Raw genomic sequence first — 25,574 nt, forward strand, 5'->3', positions numbered from 1 at the left:
AGCCTCTGTCCCCATGAAATCACCTATACGTGCATCTTGAAGGCATGTGGCTCTACGCAAGATGTTGATATGGGCTTAAAAATTCACTTTGATATTGTTAGTCAGGGGATGTTGCAAAAAATTTCGTGTTTGGCAATGCTTAGGTCGATATGTATGTCAAATGTGGTGCGGGATGACGTCTTTTGGGATGCATGAATTGCAGGATATGCCCAGTCTCTAGGCTGTTTTTGACAGGTGCTCGAGGAGCTTACTACTCGGAACGGCATGAAAACTGATTGCGGGACACACACAACAAGAGCAGGGAAAGAAAGCTCTAGGCTGTTTTCAGCGAATGTAAAGCGAGGACCTCTGTCCAGATGCAATCACCTATGCGTGCATCTTGAAGGCATGTGGCTGCACACAAGACGCTGATATGGGCAATAAACTTCACAGTAAGTCAGAGACTGTTGAAAAAAGTGGTCATGCTTGGTACTATCTTGCTCGATATGCATGCCAAATATGATGCGCTTGGAAAAACACAAAAATTCACATCAGTTTTAGCGGTATCGTGTGGTAAGGAAGCACTATCTTGCTCGATATGCATGGCAAATATGGTGCGCTTGAGAAAGCATAAAAAGTGCTTGAGGAGCTTGCTGTCCGGAATGTCGGCTCTTGTAAGGCACTGATTGTGGGAATATATTGTTAGTCAGAGGCTGTTGCAAAAGGTGTTGTGATTGGCTCTCTCTTGGTTGATATGTATGCCAAATGTGGTGTGCTTGAGAAAGCACAAAAAGTGTAGGAGGAGCTTCCTGTTTGGAATGTCACCTCCTCCAAGGATTGCACTAATTGCGGGATTGCGCAACAAGAGCAGGGCCAGAACTTTCAAAGTCCAATTACCTACACAAGTATCTTAAAGTCATGTCGTTTTACGCAAGATGCTGATATGGGCATAAAAATTACATTGTCAAAAAATATGCCGTGCTTGATACTGTCTTGGTCGATATGTGTTGTGCGTTTGTCAAAGGAAAAAATTTGCTTCAAGAGCTTCGTGTTTGGAATGCCAGCACTAATTGTGGGAAGTGCGCAATGAAAGCTGGGCTCGAAAGCTCTAGGCTGTTTTTAGCAGATGCGAAGCGAGTGCCTCACACACAACAGGAGCACGGTCAGAAAGCTCTCAGCTGTTTTCAGCGGACTCAAAGCGACGGCCTCTCTCCAGCTGCAATCACATACTCATGCATCTTGAAGGCATGTGGCTATACGCAAGATGCCAATACGGGCTTGAAAATTCACTATGATATTGTTAGTCAAGGGTTGTTGCAAAAAATTGTCTTGCTTGGCAATGCCTTGGTTGATACGTATGCTAACTGTGGTGCACTTCAAAAAGCACAAAACGTGCCTAAGGAGCTTCCGGTCTCGAATGCCTCTCTTGGGGTCCATTGACTGCGAGATACACGCGACAGGAGCAAGATAGGAAGCTCTCGATTTTTTTCAGTAGATGCAAAAGGCTATGGGGTGTTTTAACCAAATACTAAGGAAAAGCCCACCCCGTCTCCAGTATGCACCTACTGTGCTCAAAACTAGTATACACCTACGCACTCAAAATGGTCCTCTACCACTGTAAAAAGATCCCTCTTGGCGCTTCCATACCAAAGCTTGGTAACGCAACTTCAAACTTTGCAATGTCCACTCCGCCTCAACTATCATGTTTGTTTCGAACAGTGCTGTTATACGGAAGCTTAAATGCAACCTGCATGCCTCGACGATAGTCAATCTATCGTATGGTGAGTAACCATTACTATTTCATGATTTTTGACACTGAGAATGCAGTTAATGAACTCACTGAAAATGGCGTGTTTCCTTGGGAATGGTACGTTCCCTCGTATTATAAAAATTGGGGAGGACTGTGCAAACTCTCCCATGCAAGGAGACTTGCATGTTTTCTTTTTTCCGAATCATACAAATGGGACAACAAACAATTAATAACATTAACATCTTGTATGATTACAAACATCGAGCTCGATAAAACTCTAACCATCCTTGTGTTTTTTTGCGAGGTAAACCCCTGAAAGACAAGGTCGATTTGCTCTATATTGTCTTTGAGCAGATACAATGTGAGTGTGTTTCACCAAATGCAGTGACATATGTTTACGTATTAAAGCTTGTGCCACAATCAAATCTACGAAGCTGATTCATGACGAGATTCTAAGGCAGCGGCTTTTGCAAAGCCATGTCTTGCTGGGTGGTGCGCTCATGGACATGTAAATTTGAAATGTCATATCTTGGACAATGTCACTCATGGATGGGAAGGTAAGAGTTGTCTTCAAATTCAAATCGCCTATACTTGCACCTTCTAACCTTGTTGCCTTATGCAAGAAATCCACATGGTTGAGAGAATTCATGACGAGATCACCATATGAAGCAGCTTTGGGTGGAGTCTGCAAAAACTATTAACCACAAATTAATCAAGAACCATTGCATGCCAAACTTGCAGGCATGAAAGGTATCAAGATCTCTCTCTCTCTCTCTCTCTCTCTCTCTCTCTCTCTCTCTCTCTCTCTCTCTCTCCATCCATTTTCTTTTTTAGGGATATATACTCTTGTTGAATCTTCAAATAACACAATCACACTTACACAAGAAGATTCAAGATCATCGCGTTGTAAACACAAAACCATGTATAACTTCGGGTCATAGGATTTATAGAAAACAAAGCATAATCTCTCTCTCTCTCTCTCTCTCTCTCTCTCTCTCTCTCTCTCTCTCTCTCTCTCTCTCTCGCCACCCCCCCCCAGTGTCTCTCTCTCCCTCATGGCTTTTCCCTTCTAGGTTCTAATTACTTTGTTAGTACATAGCGAGATTCAAAAGTTTTGTTTTCTCTTACCTCGGACTCCAATTCAATACAAATGCAGATAACGAAGCACTCTAGTTTTTTCTTCATAGCTTTATTTTAAAGTGTCTGTTTCGTTGTATAGCTCGACCATGGCTAGAATCACCTTGGAGAACTTTGAAGCTATGGTGAATAACCCACAAATGTTGGAGTTCTTAGAGGCCATGGTATCAAAATCAAAGAGTGTACAAAAGTGTAGACAAGGTACATATTTATTCTAATACTTACATTTTGGTATAAGGGATCTATTTTGTAAACTCTTCTAAGATGTTGAGGGGTCTTATCTTAATGTTTTGAGCAGAAAATCAAAGTGGTTGTAATGTAATAGTGTCATTAGATCATCTTGATTCCCCTAAAAATGAAGATGATAAATTTCATTAATGCTTTATGTAAATTTGATAAGATTTTTAATTAATGGAGACATGCTGATCTTCATAAAATAAACTTGTTTAGGAATACCATCGAGTTCTGATATTGTAAGTGTTAGAGTTCCGCCATATGATGATATTTTCTGTCCACCAAAAGGAAAAGAGATCCAAACAAGATTTATGGGAAAGAGCTTCTAAAAAAGAAGTTCCCACCTCATTATCATGCTATAATGCTTGATAATTATTGCATTGTGCGTCATGGTTCCGTAATGTCTCTTTGTCCTCTGACTTATGTCATAATCAAAAGGGCAAAGATGAAATTATAGAAATCATCCATATGAATTATTCCAAGATCAAGCCAATGGTTTTTTGTGGGGCTACCTATAAGTGGCACGTCGAAAACATATATAAGTGGGTGGTGGCCACAAAGCAATCAAAGAAAAAGTACAAAAAAACCAAGGTAAATCCAATAAGCTCTTTGTACCTATCTTCTTTAGTTCAAATAAGGTAGATTAGACTTCTTGATGTTGTTGCTTAAGCAGGAAGTTTTTTCAAGGGAAGAAAACAATGTCAATCTCAAAGAGGAAGAAAACAATGTGTTGTCTCAACAAGGGGTAATCACTTTTATTTAAATATGAGCATGTTTTCTGGCAAGCCTGATCAATTTAGCTGAGTTTTCTTTCGATCATTGTAGTTGGGTGACATTACATTATCGGAAGATACTGAGAGGACACAAGAAAGTGACGTTCAAATTGAGGTACTATTGCTAACAACTTGTTCACTTTCAGTTTAGTGTATGTAGATGAAGTTGTCTTTTGACTTTTAAATAGCATGAGGATGTTGATAAAGGAAAGCAAGAGTACACACTCTATGATGGCTTGGTGAAGATAAGTTCTATTCACTTTTGTTATGAGGTCTTCCTTTATATATTATTTGCATTATTCTTTTAAGTAATTTGTCTTTCTTGACAAATTCTTAATGAAAATGAAGAGCTTTGATAGCCTTCAAATCCACGAAGACATTAGGAAATTTCGGAGGTCATTTGGAGAGCCTTTTAAGAAAAATAGAATTTTGACTTTCTCTCTCTAGAAAATAGGTGTGGTAAAAGCAATTGTAAACTTGGAATAACCATTCAAAAAGTGTACTTACAAGTAGATTCTTGCCACAACGTCATAATGGCCGTGATGATTGAAGAATAAATCGTTTTCAGTTGCATTTAATGAACATCGTATAATTGGAGAGAGTTTTCCGTACGTGGAATGTATGACTAAAGGAAAAAAGACGTATCCTTCCAAACTTGCTCTCTCCTTACTCTCTCACTGTTTGTGCGTTGACCTCAAAGAAATCCTCCCTTTCTTGCACAGTTGCATACATGGCTTTTTCTTCCACCCCCACAAATGTTCTCCTTATAAGACTCCTTTATCATCTACACATTGACCTGGATCCCCAATATACACCACTGTGTAAGCGAGGTAAACCCAACATCAAAGTGACACCTGACAGAGAGACTCAAAGCAGAGGGAGCAAAACACTTAGATATTTGGACAAAATTCTCACTCTATCCATTGAGTCCCATGACCAATTCTTTCCCTGCATTTTCAAATCCCACTAACTTATTGACCTTTGCAGATAATGGAGAGAATGGATTGCTTGGCTACTGTAAAGCTCTAAACAGCATAAAGACATGGTGAAGCACCAAGAAGATGAGATTCAGAGACTTTCTAACTTGCATTATGAGAACCAAAAGACTATAGTGCAGCGCACACAAGAATCACAGGCCTTGCAAGCAAAGGTACGGACATTACAAAACAAAGAGACTACGTTAGACACTCGTGTGCGAAAGAAGAAACTACGGAATCTTGAAACGTTGAAGGTAGGTTCTAGCGGCCTTAAGAAAAGAATCCAAGCATTAAGATGAGCTTTGTAAACTCTCTAATTAATTTAAACTAATCTAAGTTTTTGATTATGTTAGTTATGCTTTCTTTGTAGAGACTCTATCTATCCAAACAAAGAGAACATAGACCTGAAGGCCAATGTAGGAAAGTAGTTAAAGTCATTGATAACTAGTGGTCTTGCAAAGGATATAATGCATGACAAAAAGTTTAAGGTTCTGCAATGGGATGTCGTTGACAAATTCATTTGTAATGCCTGCCAAGCAAATACTGGGTACATTGGACTCCTTTGGTGTTAGTAAAAGAGGTTACTTAGCTATTCAAGAGTCTGTCTCTTCCATGTTTTGAAGAAGGGAATAAAATCTAAAATTTTACCAATAGCTGCAAGTGTTTGGAGGGAAAGACTCCAGCTCAATAATGAACAGACCGACTTCATTGGATGTCTATTTCATATTCAAGATATCTATAGCTCATAGGGAACTACTATCACTTATGATGAGTACAACAATATCTTCATAGACCTGACTTTGTTGCAAACTAGAATGGTAGAGTTCTACAATATCACATTCGAAGAGACAAGTGGAGTTCTACATTTTGTTTTGAAGCTAGATGAGTGTGAGATGCTTAAAGAGAAGAAGCTAGAGCGAGTTACAATTACATTAATGAATAGGGCTCTTTCCAAATGTCCCACTGATGATCGTTCATACTTCAGGGTTCAATCAGAAACAAACATATGGTGGCTTGGTGCATTCAGGTAATCTAGTTATTTCCAATTTTGCAGCTCTAGCAAGCTCTTTATTGTACCTATATTTAGATTCATTTTTTGTATCTCATAAGGATTAATCTTGCAGGTAAAGAAAGAAGACTATGACATTTTATTTTGGACGTTCCATCAAACCCCTATTCCAGATATCATTGATAGGCAAATGAATCGAGGAGAGGTACTGGTTGTAAATGGGAGAGGAGACTTTCAAGTTCAATGGTGTCTTACAAATGATCTCAAAACACTGAAGTGTATGTATAACTATGGAATGGGTGCCATGGCAAAGTCTCCATGCTTATATTGCATGGAGTCTACAAAGGTGATGGACCCAAAGTGGTGGAGAAAGGCTCCTACTCGTCACAATCAAGACTCTAATTTTCAACCAATTCTGGATATACCACTTGCTAATGTCTATATTTGTACAGTGCATGGTCTTTGCCAATTGTAGAGAAGTTGGTATATCTGTACATTGGTTTTGCTTGGAAAATCAAAAAGTTAGTTGAACGACAGGTCGCTCTAGAGGCTTTGGAGCTAGTTTTTCTAGATATTGGTCTACATGGAGGCAATGTGAAAATCCAGCAAATGAAAAAAGATCAGCCAATGAGAAAGATGTACCCTGCAAACCATCCATTGGTGGGGTCAAGGCACACTGTTTTCTATCTAAACCTCAAGGTATGAAAGATGTAAAGCTAACAAAGCGAGGGAGAGTATATCACTCTACCTACATTAGCAAAGTTGAGTATATGCACTGGAAGAAACTTCATTTAGTCATGAAAGACCAAGAGCCAGCAACTCGCAATGCAAAGGGTGATGTGTGGTGTTCCATTGACACGTTATTTCAAATGTGCAAGAATGATGATTGGTCGTAGGATAATCTCAGCATGTTTAAACAGAACCTTCAGCTACTACTGAAAAAATCCTTCAAGACAGCATGGACTGACACTCAAATCACCCATTACATAGTAACTTCAAAGCACCTGAGATAGTCAAAATACTAAGTTTGTGTTTAAATTTCTAAACAAATTTCTCGTTTTGCAGCACATTATTTTTAATCATTTGTCATACTTCATCCAAAAGTATGGGAATCCAAGTATATGGAACACCCAGGGCTTGGAGAAGTCTCATTACATGGCTGGAAATACCTACTTCAGACACACACAACATGGAGGCTCTCGAAATAAGTCAAACACTTTGAAGGAGTTATTTCAGTGGTTTATCGCAGAATCATTCACCGCATGCAACAAAAGAAAGTATTGTCCTCTTCAGTAACTGTACAGGCAATCAGAAAATTGTAAGTTCAAAAAAGAAAGCGAGCAGACACATTCAACAACTCAAGTGCTCTTGAAATTCAAATGAGGTGGAGAGAGACAATGTAATATGTCAATCATTGGTGGAACATGTTGGAGCTATATATGGATCACTCTACTCAACTTGGTCTCACCTATATATTTGTATCTTGTCCTCAATATGAATCAGTCTTTGGGAGCGTATATGGTGTGTCTGTTGTCTCATCTCTCTCTCTTTCTCTCTACATCTCAACATGGTATCAGAGCGGTAAGGATCACGTGCCGATTCAATTCATGGTAACAAAACAGTATGTGTATGTGATTCGTATGTAAGATTCAAAATTACTACAAATTTTATTTTTGAGCGTTGATTCTTGTTAACTATGATTGTTTTTTGTTAAGAAAAATATGATTAGTGTTTTGTGTGGCGTTTATTGCTAATCAATCTAATCGTTGATTACGTTTTCTTGTTGATGACACCCTGAACTTCATCTCAATTTTTGAGGGTGTTCTGCTCAAAATTTGGAGAAACGGAAAAAGCGCGATGGAGCATAGCGCAATGGCATTTTTCATCCAAAACTTGTTCGTCTCCTCGAGCTCTTCGATTTGAGTTCTAGATTCGCGTCAATCAGAGTTCGCAGTAAAAAGTTATGCTGTTTTTACTGCAATTGAGCTTGAGGCAGCTTTCTTCGTCCTACTTCTTCGTGAAGCATCCGTGATCGTTTTTCTTATTTTGGTGTTAACTGTTTCGAGAAGATTTATCTTTTTGCTATTCGTATTGTGGCCGTCAATCTTGTGTCTCATGCCACTCTATTTTGAGGACTCTTTTATTATTAACGTCTCCTTTACCCTGCGTTTTTTTGGGTGACGTCTCTCACATCTTTGGACGTTCCTTGAGCATCCTTCTTGCGTTTATCGTTGACAGAATGCAGTCCTCATATTTCTCTCATTCTCAATTGCGGCCTTCACCATATATGGTGTGCAGATTCTGCGATCTTATCTTATACGTCTTCTCGCAACAAGATATGGCTATGAATATTCTCGTCAACGGATTTCCTTCTGGATAGCGTTCTGTTCCTCCTTTCCAAGGTCAAGGATTTCTAGGCTGGAAAGCAAAGATGTTAATTCTTGAAGGCGATGAACTCTCTGATGTTGTTCTTGGAAATCGTATTTGTCCGCCTCAGCCTGTTGATACGGATAATGATAACGTACTTATCACTAAAGGACCTATATTTCAAGATTGGAATGTTGCGTATACGGATTGGCAACGACGTGATAAAGCAGCTCGTCGGTATATTGTTTCTGCTCTTACTGATTCTCTTTTGCTTGATATGTATGAACTGCCTACTTCCCACGACGTATGGAAGTACCTTATTGCAAACTTTCAGTAAAAATCTGTTACAGAAATACTTTATTTGAGAGGGTTGCTTAACAAGTTACAATATGAAGTTGGTACTGCCATGATGGGACATATTGAATCTTTCAAATCTATTATTAATCAACTTGCTGCTGCCGGTGATCCTGTTCCACAAAAGCAACTGATTACACTTCTCCTTGATACGGTGAAGGACTCTTCTTATGATAACATTGTTACTATTCTCTCTAATAAAGATCGTCTTGATTTCGACCAAGCCTGCATGTCTTTAATTGAATACTCTCAACGTCAAGAACGTCGTAATGCTGGTCACGATACAGCTATGATTTTACAAGAGGAGACTGAGTCACAACAGATGGAACGTGCTTTTTATGCTCGAAGACGTCCATTTCAACGAGAAAACCGCAAAGGTGGCCGTCGCGGTAATATTTTCTCTTGTCTCAAATTTCCTAATAAGCAATGTTCTTACTGCAACAGAAATGACCATACTGAAGATGATTGTTGGGCACGTCAATATGATGAAGAACACAATATTACCACGAAACAACCACGTTTATTTAGAGACTCTTGTTCTTCTTCTTGTGAATATTGTGGACGATCTAATCATCCCACTCATATGTGCTATAAGCGTCGATTTGACACAGATCGGAATAGAGCATATGCTATTGAACATCAAAACAACATTGTACAAGAAACAAACTGCGTCGTATGTTCAGTTGCTCCAGACAGAATACTTCATGTACGTGATGGATCACTTTTTATTGTCGATTCTGGTGCTACAAGAAATATGACATATCAGTTTAAGTGACTCCATAACTATCATCCACTACCAGTTCAACGTGTTTTTTATCTTGCTGATGATACTACTTGTGAAGTAAAGGGTATTGGAGACTTATATATTGGTACCTTATCTTCTTCCACTCGAGTTTTGCGAGGAGTATTACATGTACCAGATCTTCAACGTAATCTTCTTTCAGCTGCTAGACTTGTTGATTTTGGTCTGTTTGTTGGATTTGATCATACCAAATGCCGAATTGAGAAAGATGGACAGACTATAGCCACTGCTCCTCGAAACGGTAATTTGTTTAAACTCTCTCTCAACGATGTTGTAGCAAATGTTGTCACTGCTCCAGGTGATCATGATTGCAAAGTATGGCATCACCGTTTTGTTCATGCTGATTTCTCAAAACTCCTTGATCTTCAACGTCGTGATCTTGTTCATAGCATGGATCTTCAAGCCCATCCCCATATGGGAATTTGTGAATTTTGTGCTCTTGGAAAACACATCGTAAAGCCTTTCCTCTTTCAAATACAACTCATTCTCATGACATATTGGATCTTGTTCATACTGATATATGTGGACCTCTACCTTCTTCGAGATCACAATATCGCTACTTCATTACTTTCATTGATGATTTCTCAAGGTATACGACTGTATTTCTACTTAGAAAAAAATCTGAAGCCTTATCTGTTTTCAAACAATTCCACAAGGCTACGGAACTTCAAACTGGTCGTCGCCTTAAGAAGCTTCGTAGTGACAATGGAGGCGAATATGTTTCTCGAGAGTTTGTGAGTTACTGTGCTGACAGTGGAATTCATCATGAACACACTATTCCATATTCTTCCCAACAGAACGGCGTTGCTGAACGAAAGAATTGCACTATTCTCAATGCTGTAAGATGTATGCTGATTCATTCTGGATTATCTCGTGTTTTCTGGGCTAGCGCTGAAGCAACTTTGACAGCATTATTTATTCAGAATCATCTTCCTATTATTGCACCCTTTGGTAAGATACCCATCACAGCATGGACAGGTGACATTCCTTTTGTTTCTCATTTTCGAACCTTTGGATGTATTGCTTATATTCATGTTCCCAAAGAAACACGAACAAAGCTTGATGCTCCTGGTCTTTAACTTATTTTTATTGGATATTCTGACACTTCCAAAGGCTACAAATTCTATGACCCTTCCTCCAAGAAAGTAATTGTGAATCGTGATGCTACTTTTAACAAACAGCTTATGAGAGGCTCATGGTCCATGGATGATTCTGATGATACCAAATCATTGCTTTAGGCTTTTCCATTTCTTTCAGAAGATGAAACTCTTCCTGTAGAGCAACTTTTCTCTTCACAACCATCCATTTCGAATGTTGCCAACGATGATATTGATATTTTTGTTGATCTGCCTATTGATTTTGAACATGGCTCATGTCATGTTTATGATGACGATATTGCTGATAATGCTTTTTCTACTTCTGAAGATCCCGTTACTTATGATGAAGCTATCTCTTCACCACAAAAGGATCAATGGCAAGAGGCTATGGAAGTAGAGTACGATTCTCTTATCTCTAAAGGTACATGGATACTAACTGAATTACCTCCTGGTCGTACAACTATTAAATGTAAGTGGGTGTATAAGACAAAAGTAAAAGCAGATGGATCTTTTGACAAGTTCAAGGCGCGTTTAGTTGCAAAAGGTTACTCCCAAGTAGCTGGTGTTGATTATCAAGAGACTTTTTCACCAGTTGTTCGCATTACAAGTGTTCGAGTTTTATTGGCATTTGCTGTTCAATTTGATTTAGAAGCTCATCAAATGGATGTGCGAACTGCTTTTCTTAATGGTGACTTGGAAGAGGAAATTTATATGGAACAACCAGAAGGGTTTGTTATTCCAGGTAAAGAAGGCCTTGTTGCTCAACTCCATAAGGCACTATATGGTCTCAAACAAGCTTCACGAGCCTGGTATACAAAATTTGATCTTTTTCTCACCTCTAAAGGATTCATCTCTTGCTCTTCAGACCCCAACTTATACATAAAACGCCAAGGTAGCAGTTTTGTGATTCTTGCTCTTTATGTGGATGATACCATCCTTATTTCCAATGATTTGGGATTTCTTCAGCAAGTGAAAAATTTATTGTCTTCTGCATTTGATATGGTGGATCTTGGAGAGATTCACTCGTGTCTTGGCATTCAAATCCAACGAAACCGTACAAAAGGTATTTTATTCCTTCGACAATCAAAGTTTATTGCAGATACTATTCAGGAATTTGGTACGAAATCTGCACATTCAGCCAACACACCTTGTCTTACGAGCTCTACGAAGAACACTTCTGACAATGGCGGTCAACTTGTCACAAATCAACCTTATGCTAACTTGATTGGACGTCTTCAGTTTGTTGGCATGAACACTCGTCCTGATATTTTGTTTGCTCCTAATTATCTTGGACAACATCTTGCATGTCCTTCTCTTAACACTAGGTTGGTAATGGGACACTTTTATGTCCTGGGACACTTTTATGTCCTGTTAAGTGACCATATTCCTTGAATTATGTCAAGAGTTTCAAAATGGATTTTGAGGTGCTATCTATCTAGAAAGTTGTCTCATGAGCTGAAAAAAACTCGACATTTTTTTGGAATATCAATTTGATCTTTAACCTTGTCCTTGCACAACATTTCACAACCTAAACTGTGTGAAAAAACGGGTCCTGTTTTTCGCTTTTTTCAACTTTTTGCAACTATACCACTCTAGAATTCATGTTTGTGAGTTCTATAATGCTAGAGAACTATCTTTAGTAGTCCTCAACATGTCCTGATGCTTCTAGGTAGAAATAAATGTTAAAGTTGTAAGTTATGACCAAATTACAAAAAATGTGAAATCCTGTTTTTTAGCCAATTTTAGCTCTTCTATGATTTTTTTGGTGGCTTTCATGATATCCAAATGTAGTTTTGATTTTCTATGTCGCATATTGTGACATAAAGATAATATTCCTTGAGTTTTGGGGCACCTAATACCCTATTTTGAATAGTAGACAACGATGGTTGATTTTTTCAATTATAGAAGAAAATGAAACATTCTAGTACATCAAGTATAGCTTTTTCAATATTGTTAGTTTCTTGTTCCAACTACATGCATGTAGGTAGTAACCATATCTAGTTATAGGATCAAATTTGGATAGATATTGAATAGTTTCTATGGGATTCTACAACTCATAATGTTGAACCCAGTTTTTTCATGTTTGCTGTATTTAGCACTTCATCTTTGTCCCCAAGATTCCCCTTGGTAAAAGATGTATTATTCTTTTGACATGCTCCATGGCTCCTTATGAACCTAAAGGACAATAGGGAACTACGAAAACATGTATATATTATTTGTATTGAGCGTGGCTATAGAAACTTTGATGATAGGTTTGCAGAATGGTAAAAATTTAACTTTTTTGTATCTATTTCTTTTGGAAAAACAAAAAATAGTGAGTGAGAAGCAATCATATGTTATGATCACCAACCCATTGAAGTTAACTAGGGAATTTATCTCAAGTCCTACAAAAATCCCTAATCTTATTTTAATGCAACAAAACGTAAGAAATGACTGTTTTGATGAAAATGTACCGGTCCATTAACTTTGGAGGCTTGGTTTGACCAAAAGATGAGAAATTTTACAAGTTTCTTATTTTTTCCATGTGTAGTAGGCCTTGAACTATAACCTCATGAAAGGATTTTACAGAATGAGTGGATCTACTATGGTTTTGGAGGTTTTTTTCAAAACCCTGAAAGGACACTTTTATGTCCTGTTAGGTTACCAACCTAGTGTTAAGCATTGGTCTGTTGCAAAGAGTGTATTGAAATAATTGAAAGGCACTGCAGATTTTGGTTTAGTCTATCGACGATAACTCACATCGGATTCTATGCAATCTCTTTCTCTTTTGGGTTACACAGATGCAGACTGGGCAAGCTCACATTTATCTATGCGATCTACTAGTGGAAATTGCTTCTTTATAAATGGTTGTCTTGTTTCTTGGACCAGCAAGAAACAACGTTGTGTTGCTGTTTCTACGACTGAGTCAGAATATGTGTTGCAGTTTCTACGACTGAGTCAGAATATGTTGCGGCATCACTTGTAGCTCGCGAGTTGATTTGGATTCGAAAAATGCTGGTTGATATTGGTCACTCTCCTCTTTCTAGCACACCCTTGCGGTGTGACAACCAAAGTGCTAATAGTCTTGCAAAAGACTATGTTCAACATAATAAGTCAAAGCACATTGTTGTCCGTTATCATTATGTCAGCTATGAAGTACGCAAAGGAACCATTATGGTTGAACACTGTCCAAGTGACCAGATGATTGCAGACATTTTGACCAAAGGCCTCAACGAGTCACGTTTCATCCTCTTGCGCTCGGAGCTTGGAGTTGCTTCGGCCTCACTCTTTCTAGATTAGCTTCTTTGCTATTGTAATAGCTTTGTACGTATGACATTGTAATGTTTTAGGTACCATGCACTATGCACACTCCACATTTGCACATTGTGATTTGTTAAGTCACTTGAATATTTGTACATAGATGCACAATTCACTTTCACATCATCATCGCTGGTTCATATTTTCACATTGTATAGGGGCTTGGGTTTTTCCCTTGAACTCCCCAAGGGTTTTTTCATCCAAAGCTAGAGACCTTTGTTTGAGTGGGGCTGTTGGAGCTATGTATAGCTCACTCTACTCAACTTGGTCTCACCTATATATTTGTATCTTGTCCTCAATATGAATCAGTCTTTGGGAGCGTATATGGTGTGTCTCTTGTCTCGTCTCTCTCTCTTTCTCTCTACATCTCAACAGAACAAGTGAATTAAGGTTTAGATGATCGGATGTACAACAAATGCCTGTAGAATTGAATTCAATACATACCACAACTATTTCAAGCTTTTGATGATTTGCAAATATCATTTGGAACCTTGTCCTTTTATCTGATCATTAAATGTTTGCCATACTCTAAGAGTTCAGTAGGGTTATCTTTTCCTAAAGATAATGCCATTGCTGTGTATGTGTAGTAATATGATGCAGGTCCCGCAGTATATCATGGTGAGTAACCAAAAATTCTCTCTCAAAAACCTTGTCGACGAGGATAACTTTGTCTGCATTTTTTGGCAGCACTGGACCATCTAAGAAGGAAGATAATGTCTTGAAAGCATAGGTTGCAATATTCCCCTCTTGTGACATTCCGTTGTGGAAGATTAGGATGGGTGCCTCACATGGACTACGACGATATTGTCCTAGAGATGCATCCCTGCCACAGAACTGTCTTCTTCAACAATGAAGAAAATTGTCCTTTTCAGCAATCCATGACTGCGAACAAAATAAGTGTGTGTGTGTGTGTGTGTGTGTGTGTGTGTGTGTGAGAGAGAGAGAGAGAGAGAGATATTTGGGGGCGGGGGGGGGGGGGGGGGGGGGGGGCAGGATGTTATACCATGAAACTCTCATCTTGCAAAAAAAGGTCATTCTTCCATAGGTTGACTCCTGTGCTAGTCGCTTAAACCAATCCTCCATATCTTGATTACTAGTCGATGGTTTGAGATTATTTCGAATAGTTTGAAATGTGGCTTCATCAGGAAGGCTTTCTTTATACTTTTTTGCCTTTTCAAAGCACAATTTAAGGCAGTCCAGTGAGTTACTGGAGATGTCCATTGCCTCGTCATCACTACTGTCATCTGAAACAAATTCATTCCTCTTCTCTTGATACTTGGAGATACTGGCCAATGCAAAGTTCTCCCGCAAACAAAAAATAATTTGTCTATCATGAAGGAAAATCTATGATCTATCTCCAAATTTAAACTCTAGTACTCTTGGTAGCATTAAGGTGGCTTGCCACTCATTGAAACGTGACACATCTAGAGGTAACTTGATGTCTGAGGTTTTCACTGAGAGAAGTTTTCTTGGTTTCACCTCTTTTGCTTCTTCTTCAAGATCAATGGACTCCTCTATCTCCGCCACTTCAATGTATTCCTCATCCTTTTCCTCTTTTTCATCTACTGGTATATTGTGTTCCTCCATGAACTCCTAAGGATCTTTCATAAGACTTGTAAGTAATCCATTTAAAAATATTAGAAATCCAAAGGATTCTTGAACCAGCTTGCACTCCTGTTCATGTAAGCTGCACCAATGGGGTCTATAATAAGAGGCAGCTGATTGTACTTTTTGTAAGACTGTCTTTTAGTATCACAGTCTTTTAAATGGACTACCACCATTTCACCAACATTAACCCTTCCCTTTTGAATATGAAGCTCAAACTTCTCTCGTTCCAGCTTCAAGTTTTCACTCTGTTCAGCTATAAACACATCAAGATTAAATGGAGCATTAAAAATGCAAGAGACCAAGTCAAACTTATCACCAGCCCCAAAAGAAACTGCAAAATCTAAAAGCCTTTCATCAATCACTGTAGGGTCTTCATAAATAATTGCCTCCTTTTTCTTCTGGATTGTTGCAACACATCAAATTGGGCACTCTGCAAAGTAGGTGCTGAAAAATCCACCTCTCTCTTAAGTGAGTTCAATAAAGTAAATTTTGGAGTAGAAGGGGACTCCATTTTGACAGATGGATCAGTATCAAGCTTCTCCAAACTCATGGTAGGCTTTGCACCAGATATATCAATGGGTTCTGTGAGGTTTATATTCCTCTTCATTGAAGCTTCTTCAACAACTGCGGAAGTCTTCTCGAAACGTTTCTTTGACCAACGATGCACTCGGGATCTATTTTTTGCCTCTTCCTCCTATGAGATCTTAATCCTGGCATTTATTTCATACTGAGAAATATAAGTTTCTTCAAACATAAATAAAAAGAAGAGCACCACATGATCATATAAGTTTTCAACAAACAATAGCTAGGTATCTCACAATTATTTCCTACTGATCATATAGACAATAACACAAGATGATTAGCATATGTGCATCTTTTGATGGTTTGTGTGAAGGGTCACTAAACTTTTGCCATGCATAATGATTGGTCAAATGCAAAATTGCTCTATAGTTGTGAAGAGAAAAAACCCAATCAAGTGCATCACGGCGCGCGGAGTACATAAACAAAACTCCATAAAAATACTGGCACGCCGTGGTTAGCATATGTGCATCTTTTGATGGTTTGTGTGAAGAGTCCATAAAATTTTGCCCTGGATAATGATTGATCAAATGCAAAATTGCTCTATAGTTGTGAAGAGCAAAAGCCAATCATTCGGGCAAGGTAAGGCCTCCTGCAATTTTCATGCCTGATCTAGAAACGGCAATCAAAGGAAAGCACCAAAAGCAAGCAGTAATTAATAATCATATACATATTTATAATACAATACCTGCTTTTTACACAATAATAGCTACTAAAACATCAAAGAATTTTATACTCTAGAAAAAAAACCTTGTACACTATAAAAAGTGGATCACAACGTGCGGAGTACATAAATGAAACTCCACAAAACTACTGGTGCGTCGTGATCCAATTTTGTTAGATTCAATGTTAAATTTCCTTTCATATTTTGTAGCAAGACACAACTAAACTATTGACTAAATAGGCGTGAAGAGATTGCATTTACCTTTGCCAGGACTAGATATTGCTCTTGGAATAGAGATTCAGGGCTGGGAACGTTGCTCTTGGTCTTCACGCTTCTGATTCTTGCACCTTGAAGGAGGCAGTGGCCTTTTTAACCCTTTCTCTCTCTTTGTCTCTCTCTCTCTGTCCCTCTCTCTCTCTAGCCTCTATCTCTCTCTCTCTCGATGTCTGTACTTGCTTCAGCAAATGATTTCTCTCCTCGCGTCTAGGAACGGGTTGAGGTAGCAGCTCTCTCCTTTACTAAGTTACTCTCTCTCTCTCTCTCTCTCTCTCTCTCTCTCTCTCTCTCTCTCTCTCTCTCTCTCTCTCTCTCTCTCCACCTCCTTTGCATACAATAATAGACATTATCGTTAGCATTATTCACGAAGCACGCCGAATAATATTCTACACGTGTTAGCAAGACATGCAATAAATGGCTTGTACGACCACAATAAAGATTTTTCTACAATCAAAAAATACGGGTACTATGTATGGTAACAAGTGCACACTTGGATTCATGATGAGAGAGAGATAGAGAGAAATAGAGAGAGAGAAAGAGAGAGAGGGGGAGAGAGAGAGAGACCTAACCAAAGAGATTTGCATCATCCAAGATGACCATTGAAACCAAGGCGCACAACTGATCTATTGTCTAAGACACAGAGTGAAGAGCTACTAATGTCAAACAAACTCCTTCAAGCGTTTTCAACCCATTGAAAGAAACACTTAGGGGAATCCACCTCATATACTCATTTTAAACCGCTTTGATCCACCAAGAGAGGTATTATGACCTGACTAGCTTGTTGTTTAAAACTCTGTCAGAATTTAGACATAGTGATCATGTAAGCTAAGCTAGTTTAGATTAGAATGATATGGAAGATAGACATATATACAGAGAGAAATAGTTGCAGGAGATAAGACATTTGAAATATAGAATTTCTCTGAGGATCAAGGCGCGCTTTAGTCGAAAAAATCCTTTGAAAAGCTCTGACGCGTGCCGTGATCCACAATATCAAAAGCTTGTACAACAATATATTGTAAAAGCTTTTATTTGGTAATTTACTTTGTATTTGATACTTCCCAGAGTGTTTGTTAATGTAGAAGAGAGAGAGAGAGAGAGAGAGAGAGAGAGAGAGAGAGAGAGAGAGAGAGAGAGAGAGAGAGGGAGAGATAATACAAGAATTGGAACACGACGCATGATAGGCTATGTTCACTTCTCAAATTTGACCCCACCTGCCGTGATCCACACAAAGAGAGAGAGAGAGAGAGAGAGAGAGAGAGAGAGAGAGAGAGAGAGAGAGAGAGAGAGAGAGAGAGAGAGAGAGAGAGAGAGAGAGAGAGAGAGAGAATACAAGAATTGGAACAGGACGGGCGATAGGCTATGTTCCCTTTTCAATTTTGAGCCCGCACGTCGTGATCCACACAAAGAGAGAGAGAGAGAGAGAGAGAGAGAGAGATCCCTTGCATTTTTCTCTTATAGTGGAATGGCAAGAATAAAGGAAACAACAAGGAAGGTAGGGAAAGGACGAGGGCTTGCAAAGAAAGCATGTGGAAGGTCTGCTAGTAAGAAGGAAAGATCAAGATGCAGCAGAAGATTTTTTACTAGAGTACTTTAATGATACCACCATTGTTGCTGCTTATGCTCACCGGGTCACAATAATGGACAAGGACTGTGAGACACTCAAGAGAGTACGTTGGGGATACGATAAGCTCCGATCCCTAATGAGTTTATTGACTCTAAGCTGAAGGATATATTGCTAATACCAGCAGGCCGACGGGAGCATGGGGTTAAGATTCATGAGGTTACTCATGATGTGAACAGCAGAGCGAGAGCTGAGCAAGAAGAAAGACGTTACCTGGAAGCAGACAAATTAAAGAAGATACAGATTGTTGTTGTTGATGAAGAGGCACAGAGGAGAAATTATGGGCTAGTCACCACATACTTAAATGAAAGAAACAACGATATTTTATATTCCATGAAAGAAGGACTGTTAGCAACCATTCCCCTTGCTGATGATACTCGGCAATTAGCTCTAGATTCTGTTGATATTGGGATTTTGAAAGATCCCAATGTACAAATTACAGACTCTACTGTTTATTTATGCCTAAATGAAAAGCCCTTCTCTACCTTTAAGATCCTTTACTTTTGTATTTGGTCACTAATTAAATCCTTGTTATTGATTGTAGCTACATAAAGAGCCAACTCCCTCAACAAACCCATACTGGAATACATGTTTTAGATCCACATTTGTTTGTGCTACTCTGAATAAAAAACACTCCTCATGGCACATTGGAGAGATGGTTTGTCCACTATCCAATGCTTCACATCACAACTCTGGTGTTTCCATACGAATCAAATAATTATTGGAGCCTTGTATGCATTGAACTGGACAAACAAGTGGTATGGACAATCAACTCCATACAAGGAACACATTTAGAGATAAGAGTGTGAGTGTTGATATAATCTTGAGTGTTTATTTAGGCTATGGATGATGGCCTCAATATTGTTAATAACAAATAACTTTCACTGTTCATAGATGTGTAAAAACATTACTTCACGTCTATGGAAGGCTTTGTGGAAATCATGAACTCTACAAGGCAACCTTTAAAGTTGTGGAAGTGCCTAATTAAACAGATCGAAATTCTTGTGGTTGGTGATGTCTTCTCCATGCAGAGTACATACTACAACGTTTTTTTTCTTTGAATCCATTTATGTCTAAGGTATTTCCGTGCTATGGTTTGGACCAGCTTGGTGCTATTATTAATTGAAGTATTGATCACAAGTTAACCTAATTTTACAGAATGATGTGGAAAATTATACTTTGGAATATTTACAAAGGTATCACACATCAATTATTCAAGATCTACGATCTATTTCAACTCCTAGAGTTTTAGATGCAGAAGACAGTTTTGTGGATGATCATACAATAACTTTAGCAATGACCGGTGATGAGGAAGTCAAGCCAGTTTCCACCACTGGAAAATGAATCCCTAAAATTGACCCAATATTAGAAGAACAGAAACAGACACTTGTTTGCTTTGCAGTTCGAGCGACTGAAACGAAAGTTGGAGCTAATCAATGTGAAGTAGACTAAGCTCTTGAAAATGCTGATGTAAAATGCTCTTAAGAGCCGAGGAATGCAACAGAGGGTCTACGCCAAGTAGAGGAGGATAAGGGAGCGCCTATTATTGTGGCACAAGAGGAGGCACATGATCAAATATGAGGTAGTCCAAGCTCCAGTAATTGCTAATGTCAAGACCTCTTCAGAGCCGAGAGAAGATACAGAGTGTCTAGGCCATGTAGAGGAGGAGGCCAATGTTGCAAATCAAAGCCAGGAACGGACAACACAACAAGTTAACCATTCATACATGGAAACAAAAGAGTCCTATATTGCACAACCACAAGAGGTGGATACCTTTGGCAACACAGAAGGGAACATGGACACTCAAAAATAGAATGTCAACATTAGACATGACTAGTATGGACTCTTGTTTCAAGTCGATATGGTTGTTCCAGTAATATCCATTGTACTTAAATAATATACTTTTTTTTGTTTCTAATTACTTATATGTATGCACACAATGATTGCAGAGACTAATTATTTTGGATCTCAATGGATTGTTACTGCTACGACAGCCGTACAATGTACCTACAGAGATCTCCAATTTACGTAGTTTCTGGTTGAGAAATCTCAGAGTAGTAATTCGACCAGGCACAAAGGAATTTTTGAATTTTTTGATTCCACGGTTTAGGGTTGCTATCTGGTCTTTAGTGCAATCCCAAAACTTGAATTCTCTTGTTTCCATAGTTTGCAGTTTCGCTGAAATTCAGAGATCAGATTTATTTTGTGTATAGTCAAAGAAATTGTATTACCATTGCGGGACATTTCCACCCAACTAGACCTCATGTACAACTTTTCTACAAGCCCTTTGAACATATCAATGTGCCTTATGATGCTCTCAATACTTTGTTGATTGATGACACACCACATAAGGGTTTACCTAATCCATCCGACACTACTATTTTCCCACTTTCATTTGAAGGACATCTTCACGATTTTTACCTAGAGAACATTTTGGTCCCATACCTACAAGGAATGTACTTAAGCCCATTGAGCAGATCGGAATTTGTACTTAAAAAAGTACTTAGTAACTCATGGTTTAAACACTATATTGATATTGTCTACCTGTCTATGTGTTGCAAATACTTAGAGAGAGAGAGAGAGAGCTCTTAATACACAATTAATAGTAGGCACCCATATTTGCAGCAACTATATGTAAGCTGCTTGCGTAGCCCACAGTTTGTACTTGGAAATACACTTCATAATGATTGGTTGTACCTATTTTGAGAGAGAGAGAGAGAGAGAGAGATGTGAGCAACACTTGATATTAAGATCAAACTAGTCAAAAAAGTTACATTTTGTTGAAGCCATTCGGGCTAGATTACATGGGCCGAGCACAGTTTGAATACGGTGAGAAAGATCTCCACACAAAAAATGCTTCTCCCTTCGTTGCATTACTCTTCATCCGCCCAACACGAAATAAAAGTTTACAGATTCAATGTCGGTAATCTCCACCACTATGTCATGACAAAGTTGCAAAAGATTGCCTTGCTGCCTTATTGTAATTACTATCATAAGATTTAGGTCTTTGTCCACCACTTCCATGTCTATGACAGCATTGCTTGCCAAACTTGCTACCTCTTGATCCATAGGCACATAGCAACCTTCAACAAGGTGAGAACGCTTATACCAAAAGGAGATTATTAGTGTCTATGTTGCAAGAATATACTTGACAATGAAAGTGTCAAGAGAAATCGCACAACATATGCCATCTGTTTCTTTCACATACCACCCTCGATCAAGAAGCTTGTCACACAAGAGGGAATCAAATGATTTGCAAAGCAACATTGTTTTAGCAACATGTACATTGCAGGTATGAAATAACTCAACAAAGAGGCCAACAAGATAGAAATTTTCAAGTTTCACCAATTTAGTGGGTACAGAGTTTTGAAGAGACCTCCGAACATCCTTATAGAGCCCGCTCCTCAATGCCTCACTCATTGTTGTGTCGGGAATGGGCCAATCCACGGAGTTCCAATTGGTTGGTGGTGAAACCTTCACCAACACTCCTCTTTGATTCCTTTGATTGAGTTGGTAGAAATGGTCATAGAAGAAAATACCATCGTTTGTAAGGCTTTTGCTAGTTCTGTCTGCATACTGCAAGACCCCAATATGAGCATGGGTCACAGAGATGAGACCTATAATGCACTCCATTGGCTCCCATTCCTCGCATGAGGAAGGATAAACATCTGTGAATGTAAAAGAATAGAAATAAATATAAACATCTATATAAACTAATTAAATATCTGTAATAAAAGAATAAAAAAACAAATTCGCATTTGGAATGTAAGATACCATTTATAGAGGAGTGCTAAATAATTAACTCACAGTTGCACCGTTGATTTTGCACCATGGAGACATCACTGCCGTTAGAAATCACATCAGAGTGAGTGAAAACATGTTGAACAGAGACCTCTTTCACAGTCTTCTTACTAACCTCGACTTTGAAATCCAGGACTCTTGCTTTCCATGCAGAACGAAACATATTTTTTGCCTTCGAGCTCTTTCTCCTTCTTGGCTGCATAAGAACACAAGGACCTTTGCTTATCCTCTACTCTTGCCACCTATTATCTGTAGTGAGAGAGTTTGAGATTGAGATAGTGCTTATGCTACTACATGGTCTTCTTGGCACACTAATAGTGAGGTTAGTTGTGGACAATGTAGAGCAATCTCTAGAACTCCTTGGGCGGGAAGAAGATGAAGCCATAGCTATAATGGAGGGAGAATGAGTTTTGAAAGCCTTTCATAAAGGGAGCGGATATCTTTTAATAAAGGGAGAGAGCTAGCTATCAATTAGTAGTCATGTCTCAGCAACTTGATGGCTACTGGCACTGAACCCTACTTTGTGAGACGAGGAAGTTACCTTACGAAAATGGGACAAATCACAATATTTTAAAATTATTTCTTTCATATTTGTGATATTTTCCATATTGCATTCCTACATTACATAAGGTTTTGCTCATTGGTTGCGCCTTCTCTTCTCTCTCTTCAATAAGGCCTCCAAATGACCTCCAAAATTTACTAATGAGAGGTGTGTCATCATGTATACTCTTAAGTGTTTCATGCTATGGGAAGTTGTGTAAATTTGGAGTTACAGGATGTGGATGCATTGAATGGTGATTTATCATTGTCATATACAAAACTTTTACACACTGGTCAACTTAAGACGGTCTAAGAAAATAAAGATCTTTCCTCTTTGAATGAAGTCCCTAAATGTTATGAGGTATTTTTACTCAGAATTATGCTGGAAATGTTTAAGATTATTTAGATTGTTATGTTCCAATGTCTTTGGTTGCATAGTCACATAAAAGGGGTAATCGATTGTCTTATTTTAGGAACTCTCATGTGCAAAAAAGACCTCTAGCAAGAGGAAGGTAGACATACAGTTATGTGCTTATCCTTTTATGTGTCAGGTAGAAGCTAAAATACGAGTTGTTTCCATCTCATAGTTTATGTTTTTTTTGGGTAGATGAGCGAGAAAATGAAGTCGCTTTGCAAGCTTGATCATTCTCGCAAAACCTCGTCTTCAAAAGATAAGATACAAGATAATTATACTCTATAATTGGCATTGAATAAGTTTGAACATATTATGACTAGGCTTGTTGTACTAATCTTGATACTAGGTCGCATGCAAGCGTGTAAACAATGCAAAGAACGGTGGTGATGAGATATTGAATGTACGTAAAATGTACTAACGTGTGGTTTTTTTTTTTGCACATTTAATGTCGCTATAATTAAAGCTCCATCTTATAGGAATTGCATATTTGTTGGCATAGGTGCATTCCTATAGTGAGCAGGATATGGAAACCATTGTGTTAGTCTACATGCAAAAAAAGAGTGTACATGATATGTACTCTTCCCTCAGGAAGACCTATGTGCATTTGAAGAAGAAAGACAAGAGTTTTTATAGCTTTTGCAAGGATTCAAAGAGTCCTAACAGCCGTACGATGATTAAACTTATCTCATCATGGCTCATAGACATGAGGAAGATAGCAGTAAAGGGCTGCACTCCTTTGAGTGCAAAAGACATTCAACATCTATCTCTTATAGTACTTTGTAGATTTTTGTTGCAACAAAAGATGTGCTAGGTTTATGAATGCACTCCTCTGAGTGCAAAGGTTGTCCAACTTCTTGTTTTTAAAGACTTTTGCTTCTAATGACATGTTAGGTTTATGTTTGTGCTCAACATGCATATAATTCAATCATTAATGATGGTTTGATTTCTTGGATAAACAAGAATATTGACCCTATTAGTGGATTGCTTATTTGACTATACAAATATTCTTATGTGCAGGATATTGTCAATCATGAAGTACGAGTCCATCATCTTGATGATGGGTGGCATGCGCTCGCTGAGGTTGATGGCGTATAGTAGCGTGGCCTGCTTGTGGAAGGCGGACTTGATGAGGTGGTCGGCAATGAAGGAGGAACGACCATTGGCACTTGGCAGGCTGGTGAAGTTGGTGAGCACCCAAGCGTCGGACATGGCTATCCCTCCTCCTTCGCTACATTGCAGCTTGTGTGTAGTATAATGGAGGGCGAAACTTGGTGAGTAGAAGGAGCACATGAGGGAAAAGGTGTCCGAAGGAGGAACCAAGATGATTTGAAACAAGCCTCGGGATCTAATGCTTTGAGTAGGAATCGGGAAACGCTAAAAAATTGGGCAATATTGAGGTACGTGCGGTGCACCTTAACTTGAGGCACATTCCTTGTGTTGACGTAGCTAATAGAGCAAAGCATGGAGTGCAAATGTCATGGTAGCGCTAGATGTAGGCGTTGAAGTTGAGTGACGGGCTAGGCTTCTCAAAGCAATAACAATTTTAGGGTGGAATGGAATGCGTCGATTATAAGTGTACTGGGCAAGGCTATCGGCAATAGCTGACAGAGAAGCATGTGCAGAGGTGGGGCTGAGGGCAACGATTGACTAGGGTAGCGTGGACCAACTCTATGAGCTGATAATCGATGAGAACATTGTGATTGAGTACTAAAGTTTTGGGTAAAACCTTTAGTAGCCTCGAGAGTCTAGCTTGTCGATGAGCTGGACCACGAGCCATTGCCATTCATAATACTAGCTGCATATGGGCCGCCATTGCCTTTTGTTGTGTCAATTAAATCTCATAGATGTGAAGCATGCCGAGCTGCGTGCAATTGCCAAGGGTAGCTGGGATAGCTCCCTTCAGCATGTTGCCCCAGAGAAGGAAAACCTTGAGATGAGTAAGCTTACCAAGCTCTATAAGGATGGAACCTGAGAGCTCGTTCGATGCGAGAAGCAAGTACATCATGCTTGGGCAATTGTGCAAGCTACAGGGAATGGTTCCTATAAGATGAGCGGCCACAACTTCGGCCTCACTCATGGTGGGCACATGCAGTACAAAATCATCAACTCTCCTCTCCTGAGTGACCTTTCTCAAGATCTCCAATCTCCTGCTTCTCACCACTACTTTGCTTCGTGGATCACACACCATCTCTCTCCCTCTTTCATTCTCAATGTGTGTGTGTGTGTGTGTGTGTGTGTGTGTGTGTGTGTGTGTGTGTGTGTGTGTGTGTGTGTGTGTGAGTGGGATGGAGAAA

At 38.9% G+C, this 25,574-nt stretch overlaps 1 pseudogene; it reads left to right on the forward strand.

The window, feature by feature from the left end:
* Nucleotides 1-981: 981 nt before the first annotated feature.
* On the forward strand, nt 982-25,252 carry LOC147442204 (uncharacterized; annotated as a pseudogene).
* Nucleotides 25,253-25,574: the final 322 nt, after the last annotated feature.

This window comes from Adiantum capillus-veneris, chromosome 14 (genome assembly GCF_014529385.1).
Source record: "Adiantum capillus-veneris isolate H3 chromosome 14, ASM1452938v2, whole genome shotgun sequence".
Taxonomy (NCBI): Eukaryota; Viridiplantae; Streptophyta; class Polypodiopsida; order Polypodiales; family Pteridaceae; genus Adiantum; species Adiantum capillus-veneris.